At 40.4% G+C, this 24,593-nt stretch overlaps 1 protein-coding gene across 8 annotated transcripts in view; it reads left to right on the top strand.

Moving 5' to 3' along the window:
* Positions 1-6,222: 6,222 nt before the first annotated feature.
* The window catches only part of sox6 (SRY-box transcription factor 6), a 138,604-nt gene continuing 120,233 nt past the window's right edge, over positions 6,223-24,593 (top strand). For 2 of the 8 annotated variants that reach the window (XM_044350327.1, XM_044350319.1), the window contains exons 1-2: positions 6,223-6,643; positions 9,064-9,177. The gene's annotated coding sequence lies outside the window, so the exon portion shown is untranslated. Of the gene's footprint in view, positions 6,644-8,242; positions 8,460-8,775; positions 8,972-9,063; positions 9,178-24,593 lie in introns of those variants that run through there. The other 6 variants (XM_044350328.1, XM_044350324.1, XM_044350326.1 and 3 more) reach the window with 5 other exon arrangements.

Below are 24,593 nucleotides of genomic sequence, written 5' to 3'. Positions count from 1 at the left end.
CCACATCCTCTCTGCCTCCGTCTCTCCTCCAGGAACGGGGCCCCACTGCGCCTGCTGGCCCTGGTGGCTAGAAGACCCATCACATCCTCTGTTCTGCTTATTTTGCAATAAAATGGGATGTTTTTCCCTCCTCCTGCAAAAATTCACCCAAGACCCTCCACTGAGGATTGTGGCATTTCCATGTATTGACGTTTGGCTGGTGGTTCGTATACATTTGTTATTCTATGCTCTGGACTTCAAAGAGAATGAAAGAGGGCCTATTATGCTAATTGGGTCCTGTTCTGTTAAACGCAATCAAGGCCTCCCGCATTAATCCGTTACTAAATACTTACTGGCTTCAGAAATGCTTTTTCAGATGCCGAGAGACACATACTGCTCAGTTTCCTGACAGGGATGCTTGTTAGAGAGTGGTTTTTGTAGATGTACTAACTAGGTAAGCAGTAAGTAAGTAGCAGAAAATAAAATGTTACTTTTTAAATCACAAAACTGAGAGAGTCTTGTTCCAGTGTTCATAGTGTGCTTAAAGTGATGCTGGTCAGGTTAAGGTTTTGCTGCTGTTTTTTTTTTTTTTGCCAGGTTTCTTTTTTGCCAGGTGTATGGTTGAAAGGAAGAGCCTATTGAGACCATGCTGAGGATTTTGACCTTGTTCTCCGGTCTATATTGTTCACTACACTGCATTTGTAAAATATTCACAGCTTTCCCCTGACAGCAGCAGAGAAAGGAGAAATCCCACACTGATTCCCATTGATATCTATTTCCATCACATAAATATTATTGTTACTTGCTGTGAATGTCTGAGGATTAGACTACAGTGGAAACACAGCCGGCGCCTCCTTTACACACCATGGGGACCCGGATTGTAGTCCAATTGTACAAATGAAACCAAGGAAGCCGATGCAATAGGTGCTTTGATTTTAAAACAGTATTTTATGCTGTTTTATCATTTTCAAGCTCCACATATGGTACATTTTTTAATATGTAAGAAATGGAATGGTGATTTGTTGAATAATTGAAGAGTTAGGAATCACTGAATATTCCTCCTAACGTGCATGCATGCTATAAAAAGAATAGAGGGAAAGCTGAATTACAGTCACGCTGCACATTAACCTAACTATTTGCAGTAACTAAAACAATACCATTTGTGTCATCTTTTAGATAAAAAGCCATTGTGTCAAGGTTTTATAGTTCTTGAGAGATACAAAAATATAAAATATTAAGTCATACAGTTACTATCTTAATATATTAAACCAGTAAGAGGACACAATTCCTCCAACATTAATCATTAAGTGTGTGTTGAAAAGGTGTTACATAAAACAATAATCTTGTGTTCCTTAAACGGAAGGCTTTTACAATACCTACAGTGAATTGGGCTTTTTGTACATAAAAGCAATTGCTTTGTAAATGAAGCAAATGCCCCTGGGCCTCCTCTTTAATCTAGCAGCTCCATGCGCACACACACACACACACACACACACACACACACGCATACTGAGCTAAGTGAAATTTACTTCATTCAGCGTCTCTCCTGAAAAGACTACAAATGCATCCGCAGATCCACAGTACAGTATCACAGTGACGCATCAGTGTTTTTAAAATACACCAGGCAGGACTCGTCTTGCAACTGTCAGATTAAGCCATAATTAATAAGATGCTTTGCTGAAATACTGCTACTGTTGTTAGCTCTTATGAAAAACAAGAAACTCACATATCCAGACTCCTGATTAGACCTCAAATAACAAAAAAATGTGGATTATGTATTAAGAAATACATTACACATATGCTACCACATATAAGTGTATTCATGAGTTGATATTTGTAGTATTGTTGGCACAGGCTGTGTGATGATGTCCCTGAAAACTATATAATTAGAATTGGCATGTTGCACTTCTTATTTCAACATGATTAATCAGTGGTTCTCTGTTAACTTGAAAGGAAATATTAGATCCTGACTAAACTTTGATGAAATCCAGAGTCACAAGTAAGAGATTTGGGTCAACTAATGAGAACAGAGCGTCCCACTTTGCAAGTCCAATTGGGAGAGAGACGATTTGCATGTATGCAAATAGTGTTTGAGTTAATTGCATAATGGCATTCAGTAATGACTAAGTTATAGCGGTTTGGTAGATGACGGTTCTTTACATCTTGACCGTGTCAGTGGTTGACCGTGTCACGAGCAGCACCATCTCACTGATGGCAGGTATGTAGGATTATTTAATCCCTTGTCACTGAAGAAGATCTTCATACAGTAAGTCATAGATTTACACTTTTCATACAGTACACAACAATAAATATTCAGGACACTGTTGTGAACTGGAAAACTACAAAGCAAATTCACCACAGCCTGCATTTATATTCAAAAACTGCTCATTTAAAATAACGACGTATCCATCACTTCATTTTCACATCACTTATCCTGCCTGGTGTCATGGTGGTAAATGTTTTCCCCATAACTCTCTAACTCCATTTGAACTGCTACTGTTGGTGTAATCTCTGTCTGGCACAGACTGAATAAAGCAATAAACATAAAAAAATAATGTCTGTAAAATTTTTTGATGATTTAAAAGCAAGTGAAAAGCAAAGGTGTTGCTCAACCCCTTGCAGAGCGACTGATGAATACTAAAAAAAAAAAAAAAAAAAAAAAATTCTGCATTCAAGTGAAGGAGGAGTGGCTGAAGCGTTGCCATCATCTTTGCCCTTGCTGGGTTTGTTTAATTTGCAGCGGATGCAGGGTTATACAACAGTAAAACATCTCTCCATAATGACCACATTCCATGACATGCAACTTATTGTTTCACTCCACAGATCAAAATAGTTTGTGCACATCTGTAATTAACGTGTTAATCTGTCTTGCCACCAACACAACATGTCAGAATGAATTTGAAACAATTAAAAGCTCTGTTTCATATCCTGGTATGTTAACCCACATTTTCTGATTTTATTGGCTTAATGTCATGTTGAAGGTTTAAAGTTTAAAATCTTACTCAGAAAAAAAAAAAAAATGTAGATAATTGTGAATCCTCATCGAGAATACTAATCACTCTCTTCCTAAGCATGAATCAGCTGCACACCTTTGAAACCTGCTCTAGCTGCACTGTAATCAAAGCAGCCCCCACCTCCCTCCCTCCCTCCCTCCCTCCCTCCCTCCCTCCTCATCCTCACTCACTGACTGAATGGCGTTCTCTAATTAACCATGCAGAACAGGAGAAGAACACATGTTAATTTAATGTAACAAAAATGTTGATTTTCATGCACTCTCCTTTTCAAATATTTATGGGCTAGACTTGAATTTCAAGATGCATCAAAGACTCACAGGATATGCAAATGTGTCTGCCTTACCCCCCAACAAGTTGGACTGTCTTTTGCTATTCATGTGGGCTTCATTGCGCTACCATTTGAGCTATAAAGAGGAAGCCATTACAGTCACCTCTATAAAAATAGTAGACTATATTTGTGTTTTGAGAACTATCTGGCACCCGCTGGCACCTGCTCAGCTGCACCCATAAGTAATCGACTCTCGCTGCTCAGGTTAAAGCCTTGTAATAGATATCAAGTCGAGCCAAATAGAATGAGTTGTGTCCTTTTGCATCACCATTTTTCTTCTGATGCTGATCAGATTATTGTTTTTGAAAGCAGCAACAATGCAGTGCAATGCAAAAACAGCAATCTATAAGAGTTGGGAGGATTTTACTGCTAAGATGCAATCTATTACAATGACAGCCTGCATCAGAGTAAAATGCAGTTTTAACCACATTTAAACATAATTTAAAGTAGCACAAAAAAGCATAACCCTATGGCCTAAATACTGGATTTCATTTTGTCTGTCCGGTCATTTGTTCGACGTCTGAATGTGTTTCCCACAGTGTCCAAAAGGTGGCGTATGAGACACGTGAAACACACATATCAGGCCGGTTGGTGAGAGGAAAAAGTCCGCTCTAAGAAGAGGCTTCACACACAGCAGATATCACATATGAATCATCATGCATGGATCTGCATAATACTGTATTAGATTGTCACCCAGATTATTCATGATTTTACCAAACAACTGTGTTAATCTGTGCGCGAGCTTCATGTTGATATAAAGTAGGTGACAGGTGTTCAGTTTCACTTCAGGAGGATCTCAAGTTCAAAGTGTCCGCAGAACAACTGAGAAAAAAAAGTTTATTCTCGGGAAGGTAAGTCTTTTTTCTTTCTTTCTTTCTTTCTTTCTCCTTCAATAAGATTTCAAATTTACATTCACACACACACACACCAGACACTGAAGAGTGTGCGGCCCAGTGAGTGGGAAGGGAAAATAAAAATTAGAGGGACTGAAAAGTGACATACAGGAAATTTAACTGAGGCGTGTAAAGGTGTGAAGCAGACGCGCGGCTGATGGAGATGTGGTGCGATTTACTTCACCTTAGAAAGAAAGAAAGAGAGAAAAAGAAAGAAAGAAAGAAAGAAAGGCGCACAGGATCCTGATCTGATGAGATGTTGTAGATGACTTCTATAGCCAACCCCCCCCTTCCTTCTCACTCTTTCTTTCTCCCCCTCTCTCTCTTTCGCCCCCCCCCCCCCCCCCCCCCCCCCTTTCCATGTGTCTCTCCGCTTCTCCTCCTTCCTTTAGTTCTATGTGACTCTGCAGTTAACAATCAGAATTTCCTCCTGCTGTCTCTTCTCTTTGTAAGTAACTTTCTATTCACATTATATGATACGTGACAGACAACTCTGTGACACTTGCATGTTGAATAACGGAGTGATGGTGTTTTACTGTATGTTGGGCTTCAATGTTGCTGCTGATGTATAGCTACAGATTACAACTTTCCCGTCATTTGTGTTGTTCTTTTTTTGGGGGGGTGCTTTTTTCTGATGGACTGAGAATAGTTGCTGTTGTGTGTTTGGCACACTGTGGGCCTCCTCCAAGCTCGGTGATAATTTAAAACATATGCTCATTCAATACGGATAAGTGTCTCATTGTTAGAAGCTTCTGTTTTGGCGAGTGATCGCAACCTGTGGGTCTGCCAGGTCAGCCGCTGGACCTTTGCTTTCATTTCAGATGCCACATGACTTTTTTTTTTCCTCCCGGATCTTTTAAAAAACATAATATAGATTAATTCAAATCTGTCAAACACACTGTTAATTGGACATGTATTAATATGCTGATAACACGACTATTTGATTACAGCTTCTATATTAAAAGCCCATATTAAATTTTATTCAAAAGCTCAACAATAAAATGTGTCAGTCTGTCAAGGTTTGTGAATATTAAAGGCATGAAATACTGATAAATGTAATGCTGGAAAGTAATATTTGTTCTCGTGTCATTGTCCTTATTAGAGATATTTTAAACAATTGCACAATAATCAGTATTTTTGTCTCTGAAATCGGGCTATTAATTAAAAGAGTGTAACTCTCAAAATTGACCATGTCCATGAAGATAATTCTTCTACTTTTGACATGTTCTTTAAATGTAATAATTTAATTGTCTGATAATAAATAGACGGCGTGGAAATAAATGTTAAACGCTCTGCTTGATTAGGACACTATGATGAACGTATAGGATAAATAATTATCTTGAAATCCAGACAAGCTGTGGTGCACAATGTGATGTAGTATTTGCAAATATTTGAGGAGAACTTGGAAATATCTGGATGTCTGTAAATCAAAAATATCTCTTATATGACAATCTAAAAACACGTCGAGAACAAGAGAGATGAGTCTTGTGTTGATATATTTTTTGTGCTGCTTTCATTTATAAAAAAATAAAAATCAAAATCTCTTGTATCACACAAGTCTAAACTGGTGCCTGAACTCTTATGTGTTTCTCTCACCTGCTCTCATTATCCCGCATCAGCCGAATCTATTTGTCTTTTGCATTTTTTCATCACTTTCACTGAAGTTAAAGAGGTCAGTGCGTTATTTTTCTTCTCACTTAACAAATAAAAAAGCGTCAACAAAGGAAAAAGCGTGGGGGTGAAGGGGGGGGGGGGGGGGTATCATCCTTAACTTTGCAGTCGCTGTGTAGCCTGTAAGTGATGTTCATATAAGTAAACTTATTAAACTGACTAAACTGCGGGCAGTAACAACCATCCTCCCTGTCTCCACTTTTATTTCACCACAAATCTCTCTCTCTCTCTCTCTCCCCCCCTCGCTTTCTCTCTCTCTCTCTCTCTCTCTCTCTCTCTCTCTCTCTCTCTCTCTCTCTCTCTCTCTCTCTCTCTCTCTCTCGCATCTCTTGTCTGGGAGGAGGAGGGGGAGTCCTGCCTCTTTGCCTTCCTCAGATCAATGCCCTGGCCACTCACTTTCTGATGTTGCACGACGGGAAATGCTTTGAATACTTGCGACATGGCTGCGCGCATTGATTGCCAAGATTGACAGCAGCTCTACCCATCGTCTTCTCTTGTCTGAGAGAGAGAGAGTGAGAGAGAGAGAGAGTGAGATAAAGAACAGATAGGCGAACAACAAAAGGTACTTGTAGTTTTGGACAGCTGAACTTCACAGAGAGTGTGCGGGATCTCCTCATATGGCCCCGTGTGAGCAGACTTAAGTTTTCGCTCAACAGATAGCCCCAGTGATCATTTTCTACAAAGTATAGCCGAGTCTAGCTGTCTTTACGCACGGGAAAGGACGCACAATTATCTTCTCCCCGGCTGAGATCATCAAGGTAAACAACACGTCTGCTGTACTTTTCAACATGCTCTATGTTGTCTTGATATCTTCACTCAGTGTTTTATTGCTGATTTCTAAACGTCGAGCGTGCTGTCAGCTCAATGTTCCGTCACGTTACGCGCATTTCGCCTCAAAACATTTCCAAAAAGTAATTTATGTGTGAAGCTTACACGGGTTCGCACATTTTGTGACGGGTAGAAAGACTGGCGAACTTTAATTATTGTGATTATTTGGTGCGTCGCTTTCACCAAAACAAGCGAAGTGCACGCGAGACGCGAGTGGCGCGTTACGTGCTGGCTCGGAGGCGCTCGAGCTCGCCACAGAATCGGCAAATATGTGTTAAATTCATCATCTAACTTCATCTTAACTGAACTCTGTAACAACTTGAAGCACTGTCTGAAGGTTTGAAATCATTCTTTGTTTTATCTTTATCTGTTTCAGCAGCGTGAAGCCGTGCAAGCGGACACGGGCTGTACAGTTTAAATTGCAGCGTTAAGACCGATAACACTGTGGCCGAGCTTCGTAAATAAGTGGTGATTGTTAGTCTGTTAACTCGAACTATTAAATATCTAAACGTTGTCGGCGCGTTAGAGTCTGTGTTTACATGTCCCGTAACTTTCTTCTGCTGGTGGCAGTTTCACTTCTGTCCACACAGCGGTACCATTCATTGACAATGACGTGCGCCCTGGTAGGTTTCCTGTCTCTGCATGTGAGGTGGACAAGTTTATTTGAAGCTTTCGCTCATGTCTCATTATAACTAAATATTCCAGGGCTCTTTCTTCCCAAACTGCCTTCTCACTCGTAGATTTTTCTGTGATTTTTTTCTTTCTTTTTTTTTTTTTAAATTTACAGAAACCTACAGTCTAGTCTGGCCCCCGTTTAGCCTGGGAAGTTGCTCTTCTTTAACTTTCTCGGGAGGTCAGGGGAATTGACCTCTAAAGAATGCATAAGTCATAAATTAAATTCAACAATCGCAAGTCTTGTCCATTTAGAGAAGATGTACTTGCACAGACAGTTTTCCATTTAAGCCGAAAGCTCTGAAGCTCGGCGCTGTCGGGCTGAACAGACAGAAGTTGTTCTGTGAATAGTGCAAATGTACCCAATGAGTATTAATTGTTTTCTTGCTTTTTTATGCGGTTGTTGCTGCTGAAAGACGGTTCCCGACAATTTATCACCGGGCCTTATGTTAGAATAAACACTGCTTGAATATTTTTAGAACACAATATAGACTTTGATTATTTTTAAGAGCTGGGAAATTACAGAAAAAAATCTGATACATTGTCCATGAGGGAAAAAAATTATTTGTCACAAACTTTATAATTAATTTCCAGATTTATCATAAATTGAGGCGTTTTAAGTGAAATGTCATTGAATAAGCATGAAACTGACATCGTGGAGATGGCCACTCATTTTTAAGTGTTTTCCAAATTTAGACACAGTGTACAAAACGAGCCTTTAAAAAAAAAACTGCTCCAGGAGTTGTGACATTTCAGTAAGCAAAGAATCAGAAACTGGGAGCTTTTTTTTTTAATTGAATTGAACAGTTCTTCTGTTTATTAAAAGCTGAGCACGTGCGTTTTGTGACCACACAAATAACACACCTGTGGCTAATTAATGAAAACATAATTATCTTTCGCGTTTTCCTTGCTAAAAACTCCACACACACAATAACACTTCTTCGAGTTAAAAAAAAAAAAAAAAGAAAAAAGAAAACCAATCTTCTGCGCTCGGAGTAAAGTTCAGACCATTTGGTGTTTTCTTTTGAACAGTTGCTCTTAATGTAGCTGAGTGAACGCAGGTTTCCTCATAAGGTAAGGCGGTTCTGGACACCAAATGCAAGTCTAAATGGCACATTTATAATTAGACTGCCCATTCAGCACATTGTCCTGATTGCTATACAGGGACACTCGGCTCTGTCTCTATAAGAGTTTGTCTCTGACGGCTTGTGCAGCTCAGCGTGTCGCTCGCCAAAAGAGCGAGAGAGAGGAAAGAGTGAAAAGCGCCCTTTGATGCCACAGAACCGCACTTAGCTCTTATTTAACATCTCTCACATATTTTTGCACAGGGGAACTACCGGCATCTAAATTAATTACCTTATTCCTTTGTACACCTCCTTTGCAAACGTTACATGCAACTTGAATGTGCATTTTAAGCACCAGAGAAATTTGAAATGTTCATAAATTTTCTGGCAATGCGACCATCTTCAAATAATCTCTTGCTGTTTTTTTTTTTTTTTTTTTTTATCAATATTGCCCGGGACATTTTTGCTTTTCTTTCGCAGTAATTGCAGTCGAATTAACCTCTAAAGGCAGTCAATTTGCGGGTGCGTGATAGTTAACCAGAAATGCAGGGCAATGATATCATATTTGTCATATTTCATACTGACTGGCCTTGCGCATTTTCTGTATTTTCAAGGAGTAATCTGCGAGTGGATCTCGGGGTGACTTGAGGTTTTTGCAAGACTGAGAAAGACAGCATTTCCCACCTGGACTCAGCATAAGATATAGACTCGCTGAAGCTGATGTGCCAGTAAGTTCAAAGATTTTAGGACTTTCATTTTGGCATGAAAGGGAGAAGCCACCTAGCTCATTTATGTCTAAACATATCCTGCACTCTGTCCAAGTCCAATGTCTCCCGTGTTGCAAGAGCAACTTTGCTACTGGGAATCCTTTTTTTTTTGTCCCATTATGAAACATTGTGATTATTGCTATTTTTAAATATTATATGTGTTATTGAGTGGAACAGAAATGTTGTGGATGATCCCATTATGACATTTATTTACTCTTAAGTGCCACGAATTGAATTTACTTAAAGATTTACTGTTAATTGTCCTCATCATCTACAGGTAGGATTTGTTAAAACTATATTGTGCCAGCAATTAGTGAGATCAAAGAAAAAAGCAGGAGCGAAAGAGAGAGAGAGAGAGAGAGAGAGAGAGAAGGAGAGAGGGAGGGAGGGAAAGAGAGAGAGAAGGGGGGAAGGGATGCAGAAAGAAAGGTGCTTTATTGTTTGCATATCTTTCTATATCTTACCCTATATATGATGATGCTTTTGGTTAATGCAGAAGGTGAATCTGGTCATTCAGAGTTAATGGCAGAAGTTGTTTTATGTTTAGGAATTTTATTACAAGTGTGATTCAACTCAAAAGGAAAGACGACTAAAAGTACCTGCATCAGTTTCGAGCTTGCAGATCTATTTTATTCATTGTTATGTGTGATTTTAATTTCCCTGCTAAAACTCAGCTGTTATATTTCTGTGAGCCACACGGTGATGCAAATGAAAGCGCTGGTTTCTGTAGGTTTCATTTTATGGCCTTGCTCTTCTGCTGTAACACTTTTACTCGGAGTGTATTCCCCCTGCCAAACAGAATTTCTTTAATGATATTACAACCAATTCCAACTCATGATAAGCTGATTTCACAGTTGGAGAAGGAGGAAACCATTCTAATATCGACCTAATTCTGCAACAGTGTTATAAATAATAGTTATGTGTTGTCATGTGCAGATGGAGCAATGTTACAAACGGTGTTAATAATATGTGTGATATGTAAATTGTTTCATACAAAGTCAGAGATGTAAAGAGGCTGCAGCAGTCACTCCAGAGTTTGATATTTTAATATTATTCTCATAGATGTAAAAGTGCAATTGTTTCTTATTGTTATTATTGTGTGCGTTTGTGTTTGTGTGAGCCTGTGTGCACTTATGCATGTGTGATACTTTCCCTATGCTGGATATTTTGCAAAAAATGTCTTCACTCTTGACACACGGATAAACACTGCTGTTGTTTTTGATTTCAAATGTCAAAATCCAAAAAGCCACTCTGTTTCGCCTGTCCAGATGTCATTTAGACCGCATAACTGAGACCTTACACATCGCGTTATCGTTCTGTATACACAGTGGTTTGCAGAGAGACAGCTATTTTGTTCCAAGTGACAGGACGCTGCTGGGATGCGGGCAGGGAGAGAGCAGATATAGAAGGGGGGCGGGGGGGGGGTTCGGCGGCTGTGGGGATGCATAGGTACTCTCCCTCTCTTCGTGCTAGTGGAGGGAGCGGCTGAGACCTGATGATAAACAAGATGAGAGGAGGTAAACAACAGCAGGCCTGGTAAAGGTAGAGAAGCGGGGGGGTGAGGGGGGGCAGCAGAAGGGCGGAGGACTGCAGGAGATAATAAATGTGGCAGCACATGTTGTGACATCTGTCTTTCTAAGTGTTATCTAATTTGCTGTAGAATATTTCAACAATGATCAAAACTGATGGGAATATGCCGTAGCAGTTTTTAGCTGTAATTTGTCCCCTCCAACAAGAAGTTTTTGACAAGTTAGTAACATGTCACTTCTGTCATGATGCATAGTTTCCTTTCACAGGACATCGTGATTAGGTGCTGCACTGTATTCTGTATAATGAATACATGCAGTGAAAGAGAACTCTGGTGGTGGTGTCAATCGCCCTCCTCCGTGCACCAAATAAGGATTTGGTGGGATTGGGGTTTTTTTTTTGTGTTTTTTTTGTGCGTTGATGACAGTATATAAAAAAATCAGTATGGTGCAGATCTGTTTGGATGAAGTGCTCATACAGGAGGAAATTGTGGCTTTTCTCAGTGCGCACCATTGTCACTCTCGAAGACGAGAAATACTGATGAAATACTGATGGTCTGACTGAGTCTTCACAAGCAGACAGTGGGGCATCACCTCCACGAAGTTACCATCTTAAATGAAAAGCTATGAGAACATGGAGCCAGACAGATTAATGGGAGTGTAACACACCAGTTGTTTGAAAAAGAATCTCAAGCTTTAACATTTTGAATTTCATCCAGCTTTGGCTGTTAAATTGCCCACAAGCTGATTGAGAGATGTTTTTTTTTTTGTTAACATCATGTTTTTCCTTGAACTCAGGTTCTTCTGTTACAGATGAAACTTAAGCACGTTATTTTTTTTTATTCAAAAACAAATAGCACCTATGTGTGCCAGCACTTACTGAACATCGACAAGGGTCTGGGCAGTTTTATTCTGCTCTGTTAGATCTCTGTGTCCCCCTGGCTGCTGTAAGTGAACAGTATTGCTGACATTAAAGGATTACAGATGAAAAAAAAAAAAATCTAAATATGTGTATCTTCACAGGAACTGTATAATTGCACGAGTAACCTAAGTGGCCCATTTTGATCTGTATCATTCACTCTCCCACTGAATATGTTTTTCTCAAAATAATTGGACATTTTCTTTTAGTCCATTGCATAGTTGTGCATAATTAACTTTGACTTCAAAATGCAACAGTCTAGGCTATGGTAAGTAGCCTCTGTTGATTTTTTTAAATCACACATTAATATGTAGAATTAATTGGAAGGGCCTTGGTGGCCGCTTGTTCCTGACACAGGTCTGGGACGGTAATCAGGTGGAGGAATTAGTCAGGCTCATTGTTTTTTATGAATCAGATGAAGATTTGTACAGTGGCTGTGTGAAGATGGTTGCCTTTATTTCCATATCAAAGAGGCACACAGTGCAGCCGGGCAGTAATTAAAATGTGGTGGATTTTTGAGTCCCTGCACATGCACACACACACATACACACACAGACACAGGCACAGGCTCTCACACACACGTACACACACCACACACACACACTCTATTTTTCTTTCTCCCTCACACAGGCACAGGCACTCATACACACACATATGCACACACACTATTTTTTTTCCTCCCTCACACAGGCATGGGGACACAGGCATGAGTGAACGTACGCACACACAAGGACGTGCATACATACACACACACACACACACGCACGCAGCATATAGAGTAAGGCTAAGAACTGTCAGGTTGTGTGAAATGAGTGCAGGTGGTTGAAACTGAATTTTAAACAAACACTCATGTCGGTCCGTGTTCCTTTTGCAGACATTCGGCTATGAAATCCAAAGCCAGTTCAAGAAAACAAGTTAGTTTTCTCCTTCTCTGTGGCAACCATTTTGTTAGCTACAGCTTAATAGAGCCGTGAATTTGTGTAATTATTATTTTTTCCCCTGACTCAGTAACTGCTTTCACTGACTGCAGTCACACTAACCTTTATTTTTACTCACAGACAAATTATGCTTATATATCACTCCATCAGCTTTTCATATATGGATATATATATATATCTATATACTGTATATACACACTGTATATATAGATATGACCTTGTTGCAGAATGCTAGGATTATGACTAAAAGACGCTGTGATCTTCTGCCCAGCCCAGTGTGATTTCTGTCCTACTAGAATTGAAGAAGCTCTGAAGACCTGAGCTCGGGTCTTGTGAGTGAACAAGGGAAAAGAGATTAGTGTAATGTTGGCTTTTGCGCTGCTCACACACAAGAGTGTCACAACAACCCTTTTGCTTGTGATCCCCCCCATTGTGCTTGGATCAGGCCTTCCCATGGGCAAGCCACTGCCTTGGAGTAAGCATTAAAGGACTCTATGAAAATATGTTGTCAGCTGTGACACTGACAGTCTTTAATGTAAAATAATGTGAAGGAAGGCCTTAAATCCTCATCTTGTATTAGTTTTAAGGAGAGCAGCACAATTATAGCATTGAATACAAATTAATTATGAATTTATTTGTTATGAATAAACCTAATAGGGAAAAAAAATCCAACATCCGGGTTTCGCATAAATTACAAGGTGACCAGTCCTCTTGTTCCTCCCATGCATCATTTCTGATCTTTGATCATTTAGCCTTTGTAATTGAAAATAAAATTGATTGAGCTTTCCAAAGTGTACATATTTCCAAACTGTAGCTGACAGTATTATTCTGCTTATCCTTACACAGGTCTCCACTGTCTTTAAAAGCTCAACGATTAGACATTATCCAGTTGGTGGAGGTTGACAGCCGGCCTAGTATCTGCCAGCTTGATCTGACATGAGATGTAAAATATGCTCCACAGTTGTGACTAAGCCAGCCAATCTGGCTTCTTCACTCCCCAATACAGCCTTTAAGATACTGGGAGCTGTTTTGTTGGCACACGACTGTTTTCATATCAGATATGGCAATTTAGCTTGTGCATGTGCATATTTGTGTGTGTGTGTGTGTGTACATAGTGTATATTTGTGCATGTGTGCACAATCCTGAGAAATATAAGATCTGAATATTGCATGTTCTCTTCTTTAGCATGCATTGAGGTGATGTGACAATGATGAACACTTTTATGTCATATGGCACTTTGATCCATGATGCAGAAGGCTGGTCCATATTTGGCATCGCCAGTTTTATTGACAAGTGTGAGTCAAGTATGAGTACACAAGAAAGACTTGACTTCATCTAGAAGGTCTACACCTTATAATTACACAAATGCAAAAATGACCTGAGGAACCATGTCTTGCATATTTACAATAACCTCAAACATAGATGGAAATCGGAGTTCAACTGTAACTTGTTGATTTCATTACGTTTTTAAAGACAGACCTCACAGAAAAAACATACTTTGTCTTTGCTTAATTTCATGCTCTCCAGATAGTGTGTGTTTGCCCTCTTGGATGGAAACAAATACTGATCAACCACTTGCATCATGGAGCAGCTACTGAGACATCTAAAACAGGCGAGGAAGTTATGGAAACGAAAGGACGTATTGGGCCAGAAATCATATTCTTGACAGTTTTTCCTGTGGAAAATGCTAATGTACGATGCCAAAAATAAATCAATGTGACAAAGAGGGAGGGTGGGGGGATAGATGGAAAGGGTCTTGTGGCTAAAGTTCTGATGAAGTTAACCATAGCGTCTCTTCTTGCCCAGGTCTTTTGTTTCCTTTCTGAATAATTTCTTTTTACACTGACTTGGATGTGTTACAAGGCTTTACCCTTAATGTGCATTATGAGAAAATGGCTTCAGCAGACCCGACCACAAGCTTTCTCTTGGTCTCTTGTCTGTCTTTGTTATCCCCTCTCTCTCCCCCCCTCTCTCTCTCTCTCAATGAGTAAAGGGAGGGGGTGTTTAGGCACTGTTGGTGAAAGGATGGGCTAAGAGCAGATTTTCTGAGACTTTCTAAGACTAAAGACACAAATAATAAAGTTAGTGTTCATGTTGCCTCAGACCCCTCTGATGATGTGTTAGTAAATGAAGCTCAGTCTCCTTTAGTTTGAGAAATTGATTTTTTTTTCCTGACCTGGATATAGTGAATCTTTCTGGGGGAATCTTCACTATTTTTTTTTAAAGTGGTTCGAGAATATTTATTGTACTTACATTCAGTCATAGTGTAGCAGCAGCATCTGACGTCTCCTCTTTCATTTCTTTCCAAATGGTAGTTTCCTTCCCTCACCAGTACCAGTACATGTCAAATGCAGGAGCAATTTATCCATATTTCTGTCTACTTGTACAATAATATATAAAACCCCAGCAGAGACAATAATGTTGGAAAATATCAACTTCAACTAAATGAAAAAAACTTGCTCATCTGCTCGTTCTTAAAAGGGTCAAAGAATTAATATGCATGCTTTAGAAACAGCTGTCGAAGGCAGTGGAAAAAAATCTAGTGAGAGTTGAGTTGTTGCAGGAACGGTGGAAACGTGAGTGAGAGTTGGAGAGAGGAGTGCCGGGAAGAGTTTGTTGTGTTGGAGTAAAGAAAGTGTAACTTAGTGGTATCTAAAATATTTTCAGAGTCATGGCTGAATATTTAGCTGATTATTTAGCTGTCTTCCTGCAGCAACTCAACTCTCGCGAGATTTCGGGGTGAGACTTCTCCTTGAGTGAGACTTGGTTAGACAGAATAACAAACAGACCGTAACAAGCAAAAGGTAAAGAAAAAAGTTTTATTTCTCTATAGGGATCCTTTATATAATGTTGTCAGACACTTATAATAACAATCTGAGCCTGTCAGTAGCAAAAACAAGCACTTTTAGTGGACATACATTGACGGGTGTAATTGCCCCAAAGGATTACATTTTCAGCGTGTTACACGGCTGCTGGCTGAAGCGCTCTCACTCAATACTGGACCAATTTCAAAAATTGTTGTCCCCATTAGTCACGTAGACACAAAATGATGGGGAAACAGGGTCCAGGTTGAAAAATCCCTTAGTTTCCCTTTAAGAAACCTCTGATTGGCTCAGCTGCATATTTATAAGCAAAGTGCAGCTATAGTGAGGAAAGCCCAGAAAGCCCGACTCAGAGCTGGAAGAATAAAGCCAAAGAAAGTACAGTCTGTGATAATCACTTTCTTGAATGGGACTAAAAAGGAGAAATCTGCTGAAATGATAGAGAAAGCCTGTGGTTTGGCCCATGCAGTAAATTTCCCATGAGCCTTTTTGACAATCTGAGGGGATAGCCACTCTGGCACACGCCACCCGCCCACATACAATACACACACACACACACACACAGGCATACACACACACACACAGAGTGCTGTTTTCTGCCTGGCAGGACGGGTGTAGAAACCTCTGGGAGGAGGCTTGTCCGAAGGAGGATGATTGACAGGAGGTGAGTGAGGAATAGACTGAGGGGGACTACAGGACGATGGGAGGGGTTGTCCTGTCTGACTAACAGCAACACTCGTCCTTTTTTCCACTAGACAGGACAGTCTGTAAAATCTCAAACCTTTGCTGAGGAGAGTGGAATGACATTGTGGAACAAGTATAAAAGACCAAAAATGTTCAGATTTTGAACAAGATTGACTTTTTGCTTTTGCTAGACTTTTATATGACCACAATTGATGACCCTGCAGACTTTATACAAATATATACAAATGATTAAAAACCCGCCGACGCATTACATTCATATGCAATCAATTTGCAATAGCGATTTATTGTCAAAGTTTGTTCGTAGAGTGACGTTCTTATACCGCACTGAAAAGTCATAGGGTGGAGGTCTGAGTGGATGGCCAGGCAACTGACTTGTACACTGGAGACTAGGGTTTGCATCCCATCAGAGTAGACTTTTTGGATATTTACCATGCTCACAATGTTTTTCCTAACCTTAACGAAGTGTTTTAGTTTCCCAGCCTTACCCATAATGTACGTGCCATGACCACAGTGTTTCCCTAACCCTAACAAAGTGCTTTGAGTTGCCTAACCATAAAAAATGTAATCATGCTTTCGTTTTGCAAGGAGTGGATATAGTAGCAAAAACAAATGGAAACAAACTACACTTTTTGTAGCAATGCTAAATGTAGAAGTTTTGTAATGTTAATTTGAAAAAAAAAGGAAAAATCTTTCAAATGGATAAAGCAAAAAAAAATAATGAAGGATTAAAAAATATAATCTGGTGACCAACTTTTCCTCCAAAATGTACCAGTTCAAATGAGATGTGACTGTCGTCCATAGGAGACATAGTCTGACTTCACCAACACAGTCAGGATGTGTAGTAGCACTATAGTTTTTGTGTCAGCGAGGAGAAAAGCTTTATGCCTTTGGTTAGGGGTGGGGCTGAGGATAAACTGGGGAGGTACAATGTTCCTCCTCATCCTCAGCAAAGCTAAATTTATTGGTTACCATCTGCAGGGTGGAGGAGTTTGGGTTGTGGCCAGGCCAAAGAAAGGCTTCTAATTAAACAGTCATCATTATCAACTTGTGGTCAGTGATCATCATCCCCAACACTGGTTCTCCAAGATGAACATGGAATCATTGAGGCTTTCCTTGAAGCCATTGCTGGACTGAATTAGAATAGAAGAAACAGAGGAGAAAAGTGCTAGCAAGAACGTTTTTTTTTTTTCCTCTCTTGGCAGAACAGGCAGCATGAGGCCCTGTGCCATATCCACTCAGGTTTAAACAATTACCCGACATCAGAGAAACCAGTAGAGCCTCAGTGCTGGCACAACCGTCGTGCTTTTGACTGCTGTACTTCAGGCCACGGTTTCAGACATGGCCAAGTGTCACATGTAAGCAGAGCTTTCGATAATTTCAATTAGTGTAAGAGGGTGTGCCTGCAGTATCTGTATCACTGCTGCTGGAGGAGCTTTCCTTTGAGGTTGACAGCCCCTTAATATAGTATTTCATGGTTTGATGTGTGAGTGACACAGAGGCGCTCCAAGAGGATGGCAAAATGGTTTATTAGGACCTAATTAGAGCCCTGTGATTAAAGGGGAAGTGACTGTGATTAGGAGACCTGCAGATGATGTGGAAACATGGATGAATATTCAAAGGAGAAAGGCACAGTACCGTATGTATTAGCCAGTGTGTGTTTTTGTGTGTGTGTGTGTGCCTTTGTAGAATGTGTGAACACTACAGTTCGGGCTGTCTCGGAGCCGTCGCGTTATGATATCATCTCTACAGCAGATCTCGGCAGAGGAGCTCTGCAACTTAAGCTATTAGGCAGAAAATGCACAAAACGACTATGCTAGTATAACCCTGCAGCTAATGGTTTTTGGGAGTATATGTGCACTTGCTTAATGTTGGAATTCAGAAATTTGATCAGTAGCTCTTGTACCCCAAACACCATAAAAAAGATGACCTCAGTTTGTTGCTTGGTTTTTTTTATGGTTTCAGGCCAGCACGTAAGAGTAATGCCGCGGACTTTCACAGCCAATTGAACATGCAATCATGAGGAATGTTCTGCAAAGCCAGGTCTGCTTCGGGAAGCTTAAGCACATATAAAGAATCACACATTCTTGTGAACTGCAGAGTATGTGCTGTTTAATCAAAGAGATAAATGGTCTTCTTATTATTATTAGTCTCCATCAATGGGGAGATTAGCATCGGATTTTCTTTCTTTTCGCCTCACAAACTTCGAACTTTTTCAGATATGTGATAGCCACTGCCATTAGAAGTAATTTATGGGAGTGTTCTGAGGGCAGGAGATTGTCAGCAGGGCCTTGCGATTTTACAATTTCACAACTGACTTCCTCCTTAAAATGACGCTGGCTTACCTGCCTATTACTCCCTTTGATTTCTACAGTACATGCTTCTGCGCTCTGAGAGGTATTCATAATAAGCTTAAACTCCACTGGCTTCATTGCTAAAGGGTGCTTATCTCTCGGCTATTCAAAAGAAAGAAGGGTAATATTTTTTCCAATTTCAACATTTTACTGTAGGCCACTGCCTGCCCAAAACCACGTTTAGGGAGCTGTTGTGGAGAGCAGACATGCACACACATGGACATACAGACACATACATGCTCACATGCACTGACACAAGCACACACACAGTCCATGGCTGTTCAGTAAAAATAATATTTTTGCCATTTAAAAATTGAAAAGGTACAGCTGTGGAATTTTTTTAGCTGGATGGAAGTCACATATTTCAGCACATATATTTATATGTTTTATTCAGAGTACATTTTAACTCAGATTTCTTAAGGTTGTGGGAACCAGTCTGCTAGTTTTATTTAAAAGTCATACAATTGAGATCTAAGTCTTTCAGAGAAAAAGAATCCTGAAAAGTGTTTTTCTTTTATTATATAGATCATTCGTACCTTGCAGCACTTACAGCATGCTTGGACATGCAATTTAATCTATTTACATTTTCATTTTGTCCCATTGGAACGTTCAAAGCATACTCTGCTTCAAAATGTACACTCATATGTAATGTAAGATACACTTGAAAACAAGTTTGTGGTGAGCGATAGCAGCCATGGAGGGCCCTGTGTCTTTTACTTGGAGCAATGTCAGTTTTTCTAGTAGACTAATGAGAAGCATGTGTTGAGCAAGTGAAAAAAAACACAGTCATCTTTCATATGACCAACCTGTCATGTAACCACATGTTACTGTTGTCTGGACAGCTACTTACAGCTCTACGTCTATTCTTTTTTTTGGAGCTCTACAAAGATGCCTGAAGGTGCTTGGCCGTAAACTGATGTTAGCGCACAGAAACCAAATTAAAGGAGCAGTGCATAGGATTTAGTGGCATCTAGTGGTGAGATTGCAGATTGCAACCAACTGAATACCCCTCCCCTCCCCCTCTCCTTCAAAGCATGTAGGAGAACTACAGTGCCTGAGAAACTCTCGAAAAATGCAAAAGGCCCTTTCTAGAGCCAGTGTTTGGTTTGTCTGTTCTGGGCTACTGTAGAAACATGGCAGTGCAACATGGCGGCCTCCATGGAAGAGGGCCCGCTCCCTATGTAGATATAAAGGGATCATTTTAAGGTAACAAAAACACAACAATTCTTATTTTCAGGTGATTATACACCTATTTAAACATACTTAGGAATATTATATTCCATTTCTGTCAAGTCTGTTCTGCTAGATGCCATTAAATTCTACACACTGCAGAAAAATGAAACCTCTGCATGGCTACTGGAATTTAAAATACAGATAATCTGTAGGTGCAAAGTGTTTGTTTGAACTACATCTTTTTCCAGCAGTTAACAGTGTGCAGTAAGTTTGTACTGTGAGTCTAAGGGCTCCCCAGCCTTCTGCCTGTAGCCTCAGCCCGCTGAGTTTCTCAGTTTTACCATTGCTTGTGCCATGCTGTAATGGGCTCCCAGGACATGATGGGAATATAATAACTACTTGACGATGTTTTTCTTACCCCCTTCATTCTCCACTAAATGCAAAATGTGCCCTGAAACATGGGATATATGGTACAGGTTGTGATGTCAGTTGTTATTGCTGGATATGCGAACCAGTAAATTTTGGATTATTTTCCACAATCTGCTGTGCAGAGTGCATTATGTCACAGAGGCCACATTGTAGCTAGTTGGGTGTAGAGCAGTGTTGTCTCTCTCTCTCTTTCCCTTGTTCTGTGCATTGCTCGGCCACCGTCTGTGCTCCCAGTCCAGACTGCAGCCTTACTTGATGCCCATTTCCTTTCCTTGTGCTGCAATCAATGGACAATGGGCCTATAGGATACCTTACATAATGGGAAAAATCATGTATTAAGAGGTGTGCAGACTAACGGGAAAGAACGTCATCCAGACTGAAGTTTTTTTCCCCATGTAATTTAATTATGTGTGAAATCGCTGTGGATATCTGGGTAATATTATATTATTACCTAGGCTGGATTTTTAAAATATTTGGCGTACATACATTTGTACCGATTTAGTGAGTTGGATGTATGCTCTGAGAAAAGTGGCTTAATGTTATTTACTTAAAGTTCAAATGATGAGATTCGTTAAGCGATGATTGATATATTTAAATTCCTTCGCTGTACAATTGTCATGTCTCTGATTTGGACTCCAGCACTGCTTTTGTTCAATGCGGAATGGAAAAGTGTCCGATAGAGAGCCTCCTGTTTTTCCGCTAATTAAATTTGCCACTAACATATGCTGGCAGGAACCTCTTACCTTGTTTGACTTATTTATTGCCTGACTGTAGAGGTAATTTGACCTTTCATTTCAAAGGCTTTTTTTTAATCCAGAAAAGGAGTGTTAAACTCAATTATACCAGTGATCAGTGGCTCAAACACTACATTTGTTTTCTCTGAGGGGACAAGCCAACCAGAGCCCTACTCTCAGCTCCTTGTCCCTTACTCCTGGCCCTTCCACCCCTACAGGGGAACAAGGGGGGGAGAGGTAAATTAGGAGGAGAGAGAAATGGGGATAGGGGGCGGGGGAGACATGAGTGAGATGAGAAAGGGAGAATGGAGAGAGAGAGGGAGAGAGGAAAGTGCCCTACAGTTCCTGCCATGTCACTGGAGATTTGTGTCCTCCTTTTAAATCATTTCCCTCTTTAGAAGATTAAGAAGGCAGAAATATTCTCAAACTGATCATTTTCCCTCCCCCTAAATGGACTCATTTGCATTTGCAAACGCTGCTATTAATTGTGGGTTTCAAAAAAAGACAAATGACCTCTGCAACTGTAAATAAAAAGAGAAAACAGAGGTTATAATGTTAATTGTTAAAATGGCTGTACAGGGGCCAGTGGAGCTAAAGCAAAGCATATGCCCCCATCACTGTCAGATTTACACCATGGCCACATACACTTCAGTAGCACAGACTCATTTCTTTAATTTATTTGACCCTTGATTCATATTCAAGATTTCAATCATTGTCAGTTGTTCATTTGGGTTAATAAACTAAAAACTAAAGACTAAAATTTGGATCACTTTTTAGATTTCAGGTGTTAGCAGGATGCAGAGAAACATGCAGAGAAATGCTGTTAGAGTACATTCTTGAGTTATTTCTGACATGGAATCTTTTTTATTTTCTGAGACCACTGCAGCTCATTTAAGACTTTCTTTACTCTACAACAGGCTACAAAGGTTTCCCACATGTCCTCAGGTGAAGTTGTCTTCCTGTGTTGTGCTGAGCTGCTAAAATAATTATTTGTCAACTTAAGACTGCCTCTGCAAATCATAAAATGTGCAACAGTAATACAAGTCATGGAAAAACCTACCATCAAACAGTGCGTCCCCGCTTCTTTTCGAACAAGGAAAACACTGAATAATTTGCGGACACCAATGCCTCGTTGTAACCTGATCATTTATGGATCAGTTGTTTCCTTTCTGGTTTAATTCACCATGTGATTGATTTTCAGTGCAATACTGTTGGAAAAATCCACACTAAACTGCGCCTGAAATAGGGAATCATTTGAATACAGATGCTTAAGGCTTAGGCCTTGTCACTGGAAACCACTTGGAGCCAGGAGACAATTGCAGGTTGATTATGTCGCTTCTGACAGAAGTTGCAACTCCTTTGTACAAGGCAGAGATATTTGCATCTAAATGCTTATTGTAGACATCTAAACAGCATAAAGACTGATTGTAAATGCCAGCTGTTGGGCTGTACTCGGGAATAAAAAAAAAGAATTTCAATAAGGAAAATTGGGATGGAAATGAGGAAATTATTTTCAAACAGTGGAGCTGAAATCAATGAGTAGGAAATGACGGCATTTGTTGTGCTGGTTGTATTTGTTATTTCTGTTGAGCGTGTTTGTACAATCACATATGAATCTATTAACAGTTAGCTACTGTATGTTGTATTTCAACTGGTGGAAATACAGTATTTATATTCAGATCAATTGTCGTTTTATTCTTTGGTTACTGCTGCAGGCTGTTTGATTTTAGGTCTAGGTTGAACTGCAGGTGTGAGGTGGGTAAATGATGTAGAACTTTGCTGTTGGTTAATTTACCAGATTGGAAATAAAATAAGACTGTTGTGATATATTTGACATATCCGCTTCTTATGATTGTACTGTGTTTACCGGTAGTTCAGATAGTTGGAACATGCCATTCAAACATTTGTGTGTGTGTGTGTGTGTATGTGCACTCTGTATGTAGGTGCGGTTACTGTATATATGTGAGTGTACATGTGTGTGTCTGTCTGGTGCCCAAAGCAGAGTGATGCCCCTGCTGATTCTGCTCCTCTAGCTCTTTGTCCTGCAGCACTCAGTGTGTCTGCCTCCTCAGGAGACTGGCAGGCTTCTCTAGTGTGGCTCCACAAAGGCCCAGCCTCCTTTGAGGTGTTAAAAACTTCCATTTATGCATCTCCCTGGACAAAAAAGCACCAAGCCCATTTGAGTCCAGTAGCAACACAGGCAGACATTGTGGCCACGCTTCTCTAGCACTCATTTCACAGATTCTAAAACCAGTATGTGGTGAACAGGATTTGAGGGGCTAAAGTGCCCCGCGAGGGCCAGGCGATAAGAGGGGAGAAACACCACCACGCAGTAAACTAGAAGATGGGTCCAGGAAAATAAACACATTACCTGGGAGAGAGGGAGAGACTTGTTTTCATACCCCTGCCCCCAACATACACAAATACACAAACCCCACACTGAATAAGAAAGAGACAGTGAAAGAAAGAAAAAAGGAAAAGAAAATACCCGTGCATATCTTGGAAGTTAAGAAAAGAGGTCTCATCAGCGTGCAAGAAGACAAGCCTATTCTGTGTTCTCTGTCTTTACAGTCTTTGGAGTGAAGAATATGTGAGAGGGAATCAAAGAGAATTGATAGGTTGCACGCCCGCCTGTTAGGAGCACTGGGGACTGAATGCCGTCCACCATGGAGGAAAACATTCTATTTGCTGGTCGTTTCTCTCTCTTTACCCGGCCTCAACCCAGTTGCTCAGTAAATAGACTTTTATTCTTGTTATTTGACGCAGAGGAAATGACAGATAATGTATTTGCCGAGCAGCACATGAAAGCCTCGTTCAGCCACAGCGCTGTATCTGTATCAGTCTATTGCTTGTAACAAACTCTGGGCAGAATAGCTGCTGCTCAAGGGTGGATTTCTTTTGATCCTGCTTTATCTGACAGTATTGCACTTCTAGTTTTGACACAGACAAAATGCCGGTCACTGTTTTACTCTCAACAAAGATATTTTAACTGGAGTGCCATTCTGGTAGTCATTCCTGACATGTTGGTGCTAGACATTTTGTGAGCGTCTGGTCTGCTGTAGTCCAGTGTCAGGACTGGGGATCAGTCAGAGAAGGAGAAAGGCGGTTTGAGAGAGACAGAGAGCAAAGATGAAAAGAGGATAAAAGAGAGGTTAGTAAGGCTGTGACAGTTAACGGTGTGCTGGAGCATGAAACAGCTGTTTGCACGTGACTGACCTGTTTCCAACACCAAATAACTCAATGATATGGTGGATCGCTAGTAGAAATACAGCTTGTCTCTCTAACAACATAGCACTGGATTTTTTAGTTTTTGGTCATGGCTGTCTGCTGTTTATTATATGAGCAGGAAGTAGATAAATTTACGAGCTAATTATGACTCCACAAATACCACCTCTTCAAAATAATCTAGGCTAGAGTCAAAGTATCCACAGTTTACCTGGACACTAGCTGTTCCCTCTCAAGTGATATTCTCTCATTCCTGGCTATGGTGATTACTCACTGCATGGAAGCTGTCGTTTCATATTTCACAGATGATGCTACTGCGGAGAGGATTGACTTTATGGAACTGGATATTTAACAGACAATCACATGTGTTCAATTACTATATCAGACATTTCTGTGCCAGAATGTTCTGCGCTTCACCCCTTCGCAGCGTAACCCCCACCCCCCTCCGCCCCTTCCTCCCATTTCCCTATTTCCCCTGGGACCGCTGTTACAGCCCCACCTCATTGCATCCCAAACTCCCCCATGCAGTCCCCGGCCTGACTGTGCGGCTGCTGC

Source organism: Thunnus albacares, chromosome 1, assembly GCF_914725855.1.
Source record: "Thunnus albacares chromosome 1, fThuAlb1.1, whole genome shotgun sequence".
Taxonomy (NCBI): domain Eukaryota; kingdom Metazoa; phylum Chordata; class Actinopteri; order Scombriformes; family Scombridae; genus Thunnus; species Thunnus albacares.
This window is presented reverse-complemented; position numbering and strand designations above follow the sequence as displayed.